Below are 11,619 nucleotides of genomic sequence, written 5' to 3' on the forward strand. Positions count from 1 at the left end.
TTATTCTGGACATGATGGTGGGAATGACAGGGGAGAACAATAAAAATGCACTTAATGAATATTTTCCAAGATGTTGGGAACATCCAGATTCTACCACAAACAAGTTTAGTGATCCTATATGAATGTTATATGTCACTTGATAATAAGATGCCAAAGAATAATAGTAAGATTTCTGAATGAGATCAGGAAAGAACAATGTTTCTTTACTGAAGAAAACAGTACCATTGGTATGTATGCTGCTCCTATTTCTTACAATGTTTTAATCATTTGGTTTAAGTCTCTTCTACTCATAAGAAGTAGGAATATATACTTAAACTCACTCAATTAAAGAGGAATTTATTTTAAGGTTGTAAGTGCAGATGCAAAAACAGAATCTTATGGAGATACAATAGACCATACATAAATTGAAATGTCAGACAACATGAACTCTCATTTCTCAGCACTGAATGATGTCTTGTCCCTATTTTTCTATGCATCTCCTGAAGTTTCTATTGCCACAACAACTAGCTTTTTTATGACTTATATTTACCTATAATCACTATGATTTGAAGTTTCCTAGGTGGCTCAGTGGTGAAGTATACATCTGCCAATGCAGAAGACTCAGTAGAGGTGGGTTCAATCCCTGTGTCAGGAAGATCCCCTGGAGTAGGAAATTGTAACCTGCACCAATATTCTTGCCTGGAAAATCTCATGGACAGAGGAGACTGGTAGGTTGGCTACGGTCCATGGGGTCACAAAGAGTCAGATGTGATTGAGCACACACACACACATACACACACATATGTACACACACAACCATGACTTGTTTGACTGTTAAATTTACAAAACTTTTAGTTCCATTTCTCGTGTTACCTAGCAATCTCTCAACTTCCTAAACTTAATCTTGAAACAAGGATTGGATTGAAGAGATTTATCACTTTTTAAATTTTGAGCATTAAGTTGTTGACAGGCATATGGATGATTTCTTTGAGTTAGTTGCCCAGTTCTTTTCTAATAAATCACATTTTTCTGGTATGCAAAATGATATTTCCATCTCAGAGACTATAGGCTTGCAAATATACTAATTGAGAATGGAGAATGTAGGCATCCAAGAGCAGGTGTCACTCTATTTAAGTCAAAATATAATTCTTAAAGTAAAAAAATAAAAGAGGACCATGATGAACCAAGAGAGTAAATAAAAAGTATAATTCACAGGAGTTTGTGATTAAATGATATGAAGATTTTAATAGAAAGATGTATTTAGAATAACTTAGAATTTTAGGTTTGTATTAATATGTGAATGATGATGTCATTTGTTGAAATAAAGAATGTGTAGATAAAAATAAATTTAGGGAATAGATTAGGGAATGACATTGAGTTCAATATTTACAATGGACTTTTTTTTTCCATTTATTTTTATTAGTTGGAGGCTAATTACTTTGCAATATTGTAGTGGTTTCTGTCATACATTGACATGAATCAGCCATGGATTTACATGTGTTCCCCATCCTGATCCCCCCTCCCACCTCCCACTCTACCTGATCCCTCTGGGTCTTCCCAGTGAACCAGGCCCAAGCACTTGTCTCATGCATCCAACCTGGGCTGGTGATCTGTTTCACCCTAGATAATGTTTGATGCTATTCTCTTGAAACATCCCACCCTTGCCTTCTCCCACAGAGTCCAAATGTCTGTTCTGTACATCTGTGTCTCTTTTTCTGTTTTGACCATCAAAAAGAATTCATTTGAATCAGTTCTAATGAGATGGATGAAACTGGATCCCCTTATACAGAGTGAAGTAAGCCAGAAAGATAAAGACCAATATGGTATACTAACACATATATATGGAATTTAGAAAGATGATAATGATAACCCTATATGCAATACAGTTGACTTTTAATGATGGCAGAATACTGAAGTAAAGATATTTAACTAGCAGTTGTATATAATATACTTACGTGCTTAGACAGTCATATCCAACTATACCTGGGCTAAAACAATTTGTCTATGAGAGTGAGATTAAAACCTGTGTAATTAAAAATAAGTGTATTCTGCAAAATTGTAGATATTGAAGAGTGCAGACATCTAAGCAAAGATCCTAGGACAACTAGTTTTTAAGAAGTTGTTAGAAGAATGGAACCTCAAAAAGAATACTAAGAAAAAATGACAAGAGCTAGGCAGACAAATAAAAAAAATAATATATTAAAGCTGAATATAATATTTAAAATTACTTATGGTGAAACAGTGGAAACAGTGGCAAACTTTATTTTGGGGGGCTCCAAAATCACTGCAGATGGTGACTTCAGCCATGAAATTAAAAGAGACTTACTCCTTGGAAGAAAAGTTATGACCAACATAGACAGCATATTAAAAAGCATAGACATTACTTTGTCAACAAAAGTCCATCTAGTCAACGCTATGGTTTTTCCAGTGGTCATGTATGGATGTGAGAGTTGGACTATAAAGAAGGCTGAGTGCCAAAGAATCGATGCTTTTGAACTGTGGCATTGGAGAAGACTTTTGAGAGTCCCTTGAACTGCAAGGAGATCCAACCAGTCCATCTAAAGGAAATCAGTCCTGGATATTCATTGGAAGGACTGATGTTGAAGCTGAAACTCCAATAATCTGGCCACCTGATGAGAAGAACTGACTCACTGGAAAAGACCCTTATGCTTGGAAAGATTGAAGGCGAGAGGAGAAGGGGATGACAGAGGATGAGATGGTTGGATGGCATCACCAACTCAATTGACATGAGTTTGAGTAAACTCCGGGATTGGTGGTGGACAGGGAGGCCTGGTGTGCTGCAGTCCATGGGGTGGCAAAGAGTCAGACATGACTGAGCGACTGGACTGAACTGAACTGATGGTTGCTCTAAACAAGAAACATCAAAATAGTAATGTCTTTTAAATAATGTAAATTCATCTCATAAATATTTCTAGAGCTTTCAGTTCAGACAGTTTAGGACTGGTTAACAAGGCAGCTGTATAAAATGTGCAAAGTCTAGGCTCTTCCAGATCTTTCCTGATGTGTGGCAATTATTCTCACAGTCCAAAATTATTTCTTGATATCTAGTGACTGCATTCTTTTCCCATAAATCTCTGTTTTCAGAAAGCAAAATGAAATCCAAGTGTTCTACACATTGCAGTTAAAATCAATCCTATGCACTCTTCTCACTTCCATTTGAACACAAAAAAAGAGATCAGAACTTTGCCTGTCCAAATTAGAGTGCCTCTTCTCTGGCATAAACATTCTATTCAGCAGGAGTTAATACAGATCCCAAGCAATCCATGTCCTCCAAGTTCCTACCTCACAAAGGTAGGATCATGTCTTTATTAACAGGAATGTATGATCTTGAAGTCTGTTTTCTGTGATATAACTAGCACAACTTGACCTTTCGTATCACCATTTTGAGAAATGAAGGAGCACTTCTAAACATTTAGGTCTTCCTGGCTAGGAATCCATTCAAAATGCCTGGTCAAGGGAAAAGTATGTGAACATTATTTGAACTTAGAAAATCTAGGAAATAAATGAGTAGATTATTTGATGACTTGCTGCCAAGGTCAGTGCATTCCCAAGAATTACAGCAAAATAAAGAATGAAAAAAGAATATTGGGTTAGATGAAAGAATCCTCAGTATATAGAAAGGGGGCCCTTGAATAATGAATAAAATCATAATAAAGAATAAAAACTATATTAACTATATACAGTATATCTTAAGTTTAATAAAATAATTAAGAAATGAAGAATTCTAATTTAGAACATGGAAGGGAGAAGAAGATTTATACATCTACCTTACTTCTGTGTCCAGTGACACGAGGATAGAATTTTGTTTTGAAGTATGGAAGAAGGCCTGTGGTGTTTTAGGTTGGCCAATGTGGAATAATGAACATTATTTCAAGAATAAGATAAATGTATGAGGAAACATGGGTCAAACCCAAATAAAGAGCTGAAAGAAATAAAGCAAGGATAAAGATACAGATAGCAACCAGGTAATACAAAACATTTCCTGAATGTCAGTTCTCTAGGAAAAAAAAAAAAAAAAAGAGAGAGAGAAAATCCCTATCTTCAAGGTATCTAGGCAAAAAACAGTGTGGAAGACTACCCTTCCAGAAAAAGTATTTTAATGTGTGTGAACTTCAACTTCAGGTAAAGAAAAGTCAGGAAAATTTCGAAAACATTGTACTTCATGAAGCACACTATATTGGCTGAAGTTGACACATTGCTTTTGAAGGCAACTCAAGACCTAATTTCCACATTTTAATATGAATATTGATCTATCTTGAGTTGGTAAATATGTTATTCTTCACCTGAATTAATTTCTCTTTTTAACCATCAAATAGAGGAGCCTGGGGGCCTACAGTCCATGGAATCTCAGAATAGAACACAACTGAGTGACTAAACACATATGCATTCAACCACTACTTATCCCTCTAGGAACAACCAAAAACCACCTTCTTATGAGACCTTTCCAGATCTTACTCACTGTGGATGAGTATTATTTCATTTTCTGTTCCCATGGTCCTGTTGTGATTAACAGGACTTAACTATTAACAGGATCTAACTTCTTTTCACATCATAGGTTCCCCAAGAGAGTAATCTTACATTACTTATTATTGTCACCTCAACTGTCAATTGGCAAATGTTGAATCCTGGAACATTAAGTCAAGTGGGCCTTAGGAAGCATCACTATGAACAAAGCTAGTGGAGGTGATGAAATTCCAGTTGAGCTATTTCAAATCCTGAAAGACGATGCTGTGAAAGTGCTGCACTCAATATGTCAGCAAATTGGGAAAACTCAGCAGTGGCCACAGGACTGGAAAAGGTCAGTTTTCATTCCAATCCCAAAGAAAGGCAATGCCAAAGAATGCTCAAACTACCACATAATTGCACTCATCTCACATGCTAGTAAAGTACAACTCAAAATTGTCTAAGCCAGGCTTCAGCAATATGTGAACCATGAACTTCCAGATATTCAAGCTGGTTTTAGAAAAGGCAGAAGAACCAGAGATCAAATTGCCAACATCCAATGGATCATCGAAAAAGCAAGAGAGTTCCAGAAAAACATCTATTTCTGCTTTATGGACTACGCCAAAGCCTTTGACTGTGTGGCTCACAATAAACTGTGGAAAATTCTGAAAGAGATGGGAATACCAGACCACCTGACCTGCCTCTTGAGAAACCTGTATTCAGGTCAGGAAGCAACAGTGAGAACTGGACATGGATCAACAGACTGGTTCCAAGTAGGAAAAGGAATATGTCAAGGCTGTATATTGTCACCCTGCTTAATTAACTTATTTGCAGAGTACATCATGAGAAATGCTGGGCTGGAAGAGCACAAGTTGGAATCAAGATTGCTGGGAAAAATATCAATAACCTCAGATATGCAGATGATATGCCATCCTTAAGGCAGAAATTGAAGAAGAACTAAAGAGCCTCTTGATGAAAGTGAAAGAAGAGAGTGAAAAAGTTGGCTTAAAGCTCAACATTCAGAACATTAATATCATGGAATCTGGTCCTATCACTTCGTGGCAAATAGATGGGGAAACAGTGGAAACAGTGGCTGACTTTATTGTTCTGGGCTCCAAAATCACAGCAGATTGTGATTGCAGCCATGAAATTAAAAGACATTTGTTCCTTGGAAGAAAAGTTATGACCGACCTACACAGCATATAGAAAAGCAGAGACATTACTTTGCCAACAAAGGTCCGTCTAGTCAAGGCTATGGTTTTTCCAATGGTCATGTATGGATATGAGAGCTGGACTGTGAAGAAAACTGAGCGCCAAAGAATTGATGCTTTTGAACTGTGGTGTTGGAGAAGACTCTTGAGAGTCCCTTGGAATGCAAGGAGATCCAACCAGTCCACCCTAAAGGAAATCAGTCCTGTACGTTCATTGATAAGACTGATGTTGAAGCTGAAACTCCAATACTTTGGCCACCTGATGCAAAGAGCTGACTCATTTAAAAGACCCTGATGCTGGGAGGGATTGGGAGCAGGAGGAGAAGGGGATGACAGAGGATGAGATGGTTGGATGGCATCACCGACTAAATGGACACGGGTTTGGGTGAACTCTGGGATTGGTGATGGACAGGGAGGCCTGGCATGCTGCAGTTCATGGGGTAGCAAAGAGTTGTACATGACTGAGCGACTGAACTGAACTGAACTGAACTGAACTGAACTGAATGTTGAATATGGGACCTGAATTTCAATCTTACCTCTCTCACTGACACAGAGAAGTGACTTCTCCTGAGCTTTCGGAATCTAAAAATTGGGTCACATTTGACTCATTTTTCTGTAAGTTTGGGCTATTATCTAGTTAAGAATGATGCAATGACTTATCAGCAACTGCAGATACCGTAATAAACATGCTGATTAAATGATGCTTGCTCAATTCCAATTTCTATTACTTAAAGCAAAAGAAGCTGAAGGCAGAAGACTTAGCTTCATTTGAAATTGAAAAGAGAAGAAATCTTTGAATAAGGATTATACAAAATCCCAGTGAAATAACCTCTGTCCTTAAATTGGTAGAAGGCATTGGGCTGTATACATGGAAAAACATCACATAAAAAAGTGGAAAGCAATTCTGCAAAGCATTCAGGCCTTTCTGATAAACTGTAAACTCCATTCATACTATGAAGTCTTAAGTCACCACCAGTGAACTAGCAATCCTCTGTGTGGCTGATTGTTTTCATATATACTTGACATGGTGACTTGCCTTCTTGGTTATTTATGAAAGCAACACATTACATGCCATTTCATTGTAGCAGAGTGAAAAATAGGAAAAAATCTTATCTTAAGGACAAATAGAAAGTTTCTATGTAGAAGGGAGATGTGCTCTTCTGTACTCACTAACTTCAGTTGTGTGTTTCTTAGGGACACTATGAACCTGTCAGACTCCTCTGTTCATGGAGATTCTCTAGGCAAGAATACTGGAGTAGGCTGCTGTGCCCTCCTCCAGGGGATCTTCCTGACCTGGGATCGGAACTGTGTCTCTTATTGTCTCCTGCATTGACAGGCAGGTTCTTTACTACTAGCACCTGGGAAGGAAGGCAAGAAGGAAGATATGAAGGATTTAAATAAAATAAACTCTATTCTGAAATGTAATACATTGTATACTATACTCAATGAATTTCTGGTTTAAGCCATGCTTCTTTGTTTGAGACACAGATGGAAGTCTAAATGATATAAAGAAGAATGGGATGTAGTTTGGCTCCCAAGAAACTCATGACCTACAGAGGGAGACAAATAAATCAACATATTATAATCATATCAATACAAAACACCATAGGGTGTGTTTCTTGAAGTGGAAAGAGGAAATGCAACCCAATTTGGGACTATGGGGTAATTTTCCAGGAGGATAATGATGAGTATAAGAGATACATCAAAATAGAGACTAGACATGGCAGGTGTAAAGGAAAAACCTACACTTTTTTATTTCTGTATAGAGAAAAGCCCAATTCTTCCTTATTATGTATTTCTTCCCTATGAGTTTCTTTACTATTATACTCACATAAAACATTTAACTTTTAACACTTCTGGTCACCAGATGTCTCTGTGAAACCAGTTCCATGTACTGAAGTTTAGCTCAATTCTTAGATGCTCTACCCTGAGAAAGCATCAGATCCTATGAACTAAGGGCTCAGTCTCACAAGCCTTTCCTTTTTGTCCCCCCTAGCAGTTCAGAGGTCAATCTCAAGCCCAGGTTATTATCTGCGCTTCTCATCAGCCATCTGCAGTGGGAGGTTCCAGTGACTCTCTCTTTGGGTTCAGTTAATTTGCTAGAACTTTTTCAAGGATCACGGAAAAACTTGTGTTTATCCATTTATTAAAAGATATGCTAAATGATAAAGGTGAATAACCAGATGAACTAATACCAAGTGGAAGATATGGCAGGGTCCTGAGAACAGGAAATTCTGTTCTTGTGTAATCAGAGTCATCCAGGATTCCATGCAGAATCAATTCATTAAAACAGAAGATTCTCCAAGTGTTCTTATCATTAGAGATTTGTAACAGCTTAAGGAGCCCTGCAACAGGAACTGGGAGTTGAGACCAATATATACAGTTTCCATTATCTCACAGAAGATAATTCAGATTAAGTAAAAATAACCAATAATATTCTGAGAACTTACTATTTGCTTCTTGGGGTTCCAAAGCTTTAATATAAGTTATCTAAACCAATCCTATTTCAATAACAATATTTTGAAATAAGCAGCATAAGTATCCTTCTTCCAGAAACAGGCAAAGAGAAATTGAATAACTTGCTTAAAATCACATAGCTAATAATATATGATGATTTTTCAAATCCATGCCATTTATTATATATAAAAATAAATATAAATCAATCTTCTATTGTTATAGCCATGCTTTCCGGGAAACAGACTTACTCAGAAGGACAATGCAGATAGTGGGGTGCAGTTTATTAAGCCGGCGGGCCCAAGGCAGAGTCTCCTCTTAGCCAAGGACTCCGTCTAGCATTTGTGAAAATCTTTTATACTCCATGCGTACATGTCCAAACCCACCACCTACCCCATGTGTACGTGTCCAAACCCACCACCTACCCCATGTGTACGTGTTATGTGTTCAAACAGTCAATAATCAATAAGCCCGCAGTTACATTCCAACCAGTTAATAATCGATAAGCCTGTGATTACATCCTGATAGATACGGAAAGAGTTTATGACCTGTCCGGAGACAGGGGTGATTACGGTATGCTTCCTCTTAGGCAATGAGTAACCTGGATGTGATCTTCAAGATTCCCCTGTCTGGAGGGGGTCTTATCCTTCCATTATCATTCCCACAGGCACTAAGCAGAGAGTTCAGAGTCCACTGGAGAGGCAGCCGAGCACGACCAGCACGGACAGGCCTGAGATGGAGTCCAGGCCCTATGAATTCCTTCTTCACTATTAATATGAACTCACCACTGGGTTGGGAAGATCCGCTGGAGAAGGAAAAGGCTACCCACTCCAGTATCCTGGCCTGGAGAATTCCACAGACTGTATAGTCCATAGGGTCACAAAGAGTTAGATACGACTGAGTGACTTTCATTTTCACTACAAAACTCTTTTTTTAATGAAATGGTAGTTAATTAGAGTATATGCCCTTCCTTCTCTCTTATATATCTGAAGAATATGGTCATCCAATAGAATGTTAATGGAGGTAGAGTTGAAATCCATTTTCACTTGCTTGTAGATTCCTTCCTCCCTTCCTCCCTTCCTCCCTTCCTCCCTCCCTTCCTCCCTCGCTCCCTCCCTCTCTTTCTTTCTCTTTATCTCTCTATTTCTGGCTGATTCCCTGGAACCCGAAAGCTGAGTAACCCAGGGAGTATTAGCCTCTTTCCTTTCACTCTCTCATCATTGACTTCGGACCACCAGGTTCTGGTCCAATAAAGGACCCACAAGTGGTACCCAGAAACAGGGACCCTGGTACACGTGGCAAGATTCAGAAGGAGTGACCCCCAGGTCCTACTGAGGCCGGTAAGTATTAAAACATGGGTCAATTAGCTGGAAAGCCCTCTCACTTTTATACTTTACTTCAGCACTTATTTAAAGTTCAGGGATTTTTGGTTTCATGCCAGAGAATAGAGACTTGCCTTCAGACAGTGGTTGAATGTAACCCTTGGTTCCCTAATGAAGGTAGTTCCAATAGGTTTCTGGCCCCAATGGGCTCTTATTGAAGCCGTGATTCTGCCATTACTAGGTAATTCTAGCCCTCCTGATATTTGGCAACAGGCAGAACACTTATTACGTGGATATGAATTAGACGATGATACCTTACAAAAGGCCCAATTAGAACAACATAAGATATTTCAGAATTTTCCTACTAACCCTGCTCTGATTGCTCCAAGTGCTCCACCCCTGCCAGCAGGCACAAATCCCAGTCTCTCCCTTGATAGAATCTAATGATTTTGGCAACAACTCCCTTAAGACACCTTGTAACATTAAAACCTACACCTTTCTGAATAACAGTAATTTACCCCGTTTGAGACAGAGGCTCTCTGAATTGCTGGCTTTGCAATCACAAGTGTCTGAAGCTGAAGTGTTTTTCTGCCTTTCCAGTTTTAAGAAATGCTGACGCTCAAGGGCAAATAATTCCTCAATATGAAGGTATTAAATTTTTTCACATTCAACAAATGAAAAAGGCTGTAACTATGTATGGCCCACATTCGCCTTTTACTAGAGAGATTCTAAATGCTATGGCATCTTCTATTGGAACCTTTATTCCCTATGACTGGTGAATTTTATTAAAAGCTCTCCTTAAACCAGGAGAGTATCTTCAATGGACAATGTGGTTTCAAGATATAGCCAGAGATCATGCTAACAGAAATGCCCTAGCTGGCGCTCCCCAAAACCATATTACTTTTGAAATGTTAACTGGCACTGGACAATTTGATGCTATAGAAGCTCAAATACGATGCCCTCCTTTGTTGCATGATCAATTAAAAACAGTGGCCCTTGAAGCTTGGGATTGAATTACTCCTCAAGGGGAGCCTACAGGTAGCTATATAAAAATACTGCAGGGACCTAATGAAACGTATGCTGATTTCTTAGCTAGATTAGAAACTGCTATTTCCCATACAGTAATTAGAGAAGAAGCTAAAAGGCAACTAGAGAAATGACTTGCTTATGAAAATGCAAATCAAGTATGTCAAAGGGCTATAGCCCCAATTTGTGAGACAGGGACTATTTTTGATTATTTGAAGGCTTGTCGCAATATAAGATCAGAAACTCAAAAGATGCAAATGCTAGCTAAAACAAGAAAGGGAAATGAAGGATGCTTTACATGTAGAGATAAGAACCATTTATAAAGAGACTGCCCTAAGAAAGTTTAAACAAAACAAAACAAAAATCTGCCCTCGCTGCCATAGAGAAATGCATTGGGCCAGAGTGTAAATCTAAATTTGATACTGAAGGGAAACCTATTCCAGGAAACTCTAAGCAGAAGACCCCCCATGTCCCCTTCAACAAAAACCACAGGCAAATTCCACCTTTTCCCTCAAACCCTCAACATCCGGCAGTGCTGCCGTGGATATACCAGCCCTAAATGACTTTCTTCTTTATCCTCAAGCAGTCCCCTCTACAATACCTACTGGACTTTTTGGCCCCATGTCCCCACAGGGGGCAGTGAAACCTTCGGTCTTTCACTTGGCCAATCTAGTTTGACTTAACAGGCAGGAAGGCCAGGGGTCTCCAAATGGAGAAAATAGGCTGCAAGTGTTAGACATTTTTATCTCTCTAAAGTGGCAGAGGAAACAAAAGAGTGATATTTCTTTTTTCTTTCTTTTTCTTTCTCTATACAAATTTAAAAGAAGGTTTCTCTTAAAATACTGTGTTGCCGTAATGACACCTGGTTTCACTTGAAGTTAACTATTCTCAAACCTTGAGCTAACCAATGCGTTTTTCTTATGGAAATGTATATTAGTGAACTTTAGACTCTTTTTTCAAGTAGGTTCTGCCTAAGACTCAGAACCAACTTGACAAACCGGTTTGTTTTTCTCATGCAAATGTTCTCTTAAGCTATGTTAATGAAACTGTATTTGCTTGGAAAACTGCCTTTCTTCAAGATTCTTGTCAATAATTTTGTGGCCCTAGACAACTCACCTGGTTCCAAGGTTATCTCAAAATGCATGTTGTGGATGAGGGGCCTT

General features: G+C 38.5%; 1 long non-coding RNA gene across 1 annotated transcript; it reads left to right on the plus strand.

The window, feature by feature from the left end:
* Positions 1-4,092: 4,092 nt before the first annotated feature.
* LOC122702513 lies at positions 4,093-11,619 on the plus strand. Its single transcript, XR_006343270.1, has 3 exons — positions 4,093-4,103; positions 5,239-5,248; positions 11,394-11,619. It is a non-coding gene; the product is annotated as an uncharacterized LOC122702513 (long non-coding RNA).

The sequence above is a fragment of the Cervus elaphus genome, chromosome 11, assembly GCF_910594005.1.
Source record: "Cervus elaphus chromosome 11, mCerEla1.1, whole genome shotgun sequence".
Lineage (NCBI taxonomy): Eukaryota > Metazoa > Chordata > Mammalia > Artiodactyla > Cervidae > Cervus > Cervus elaphus.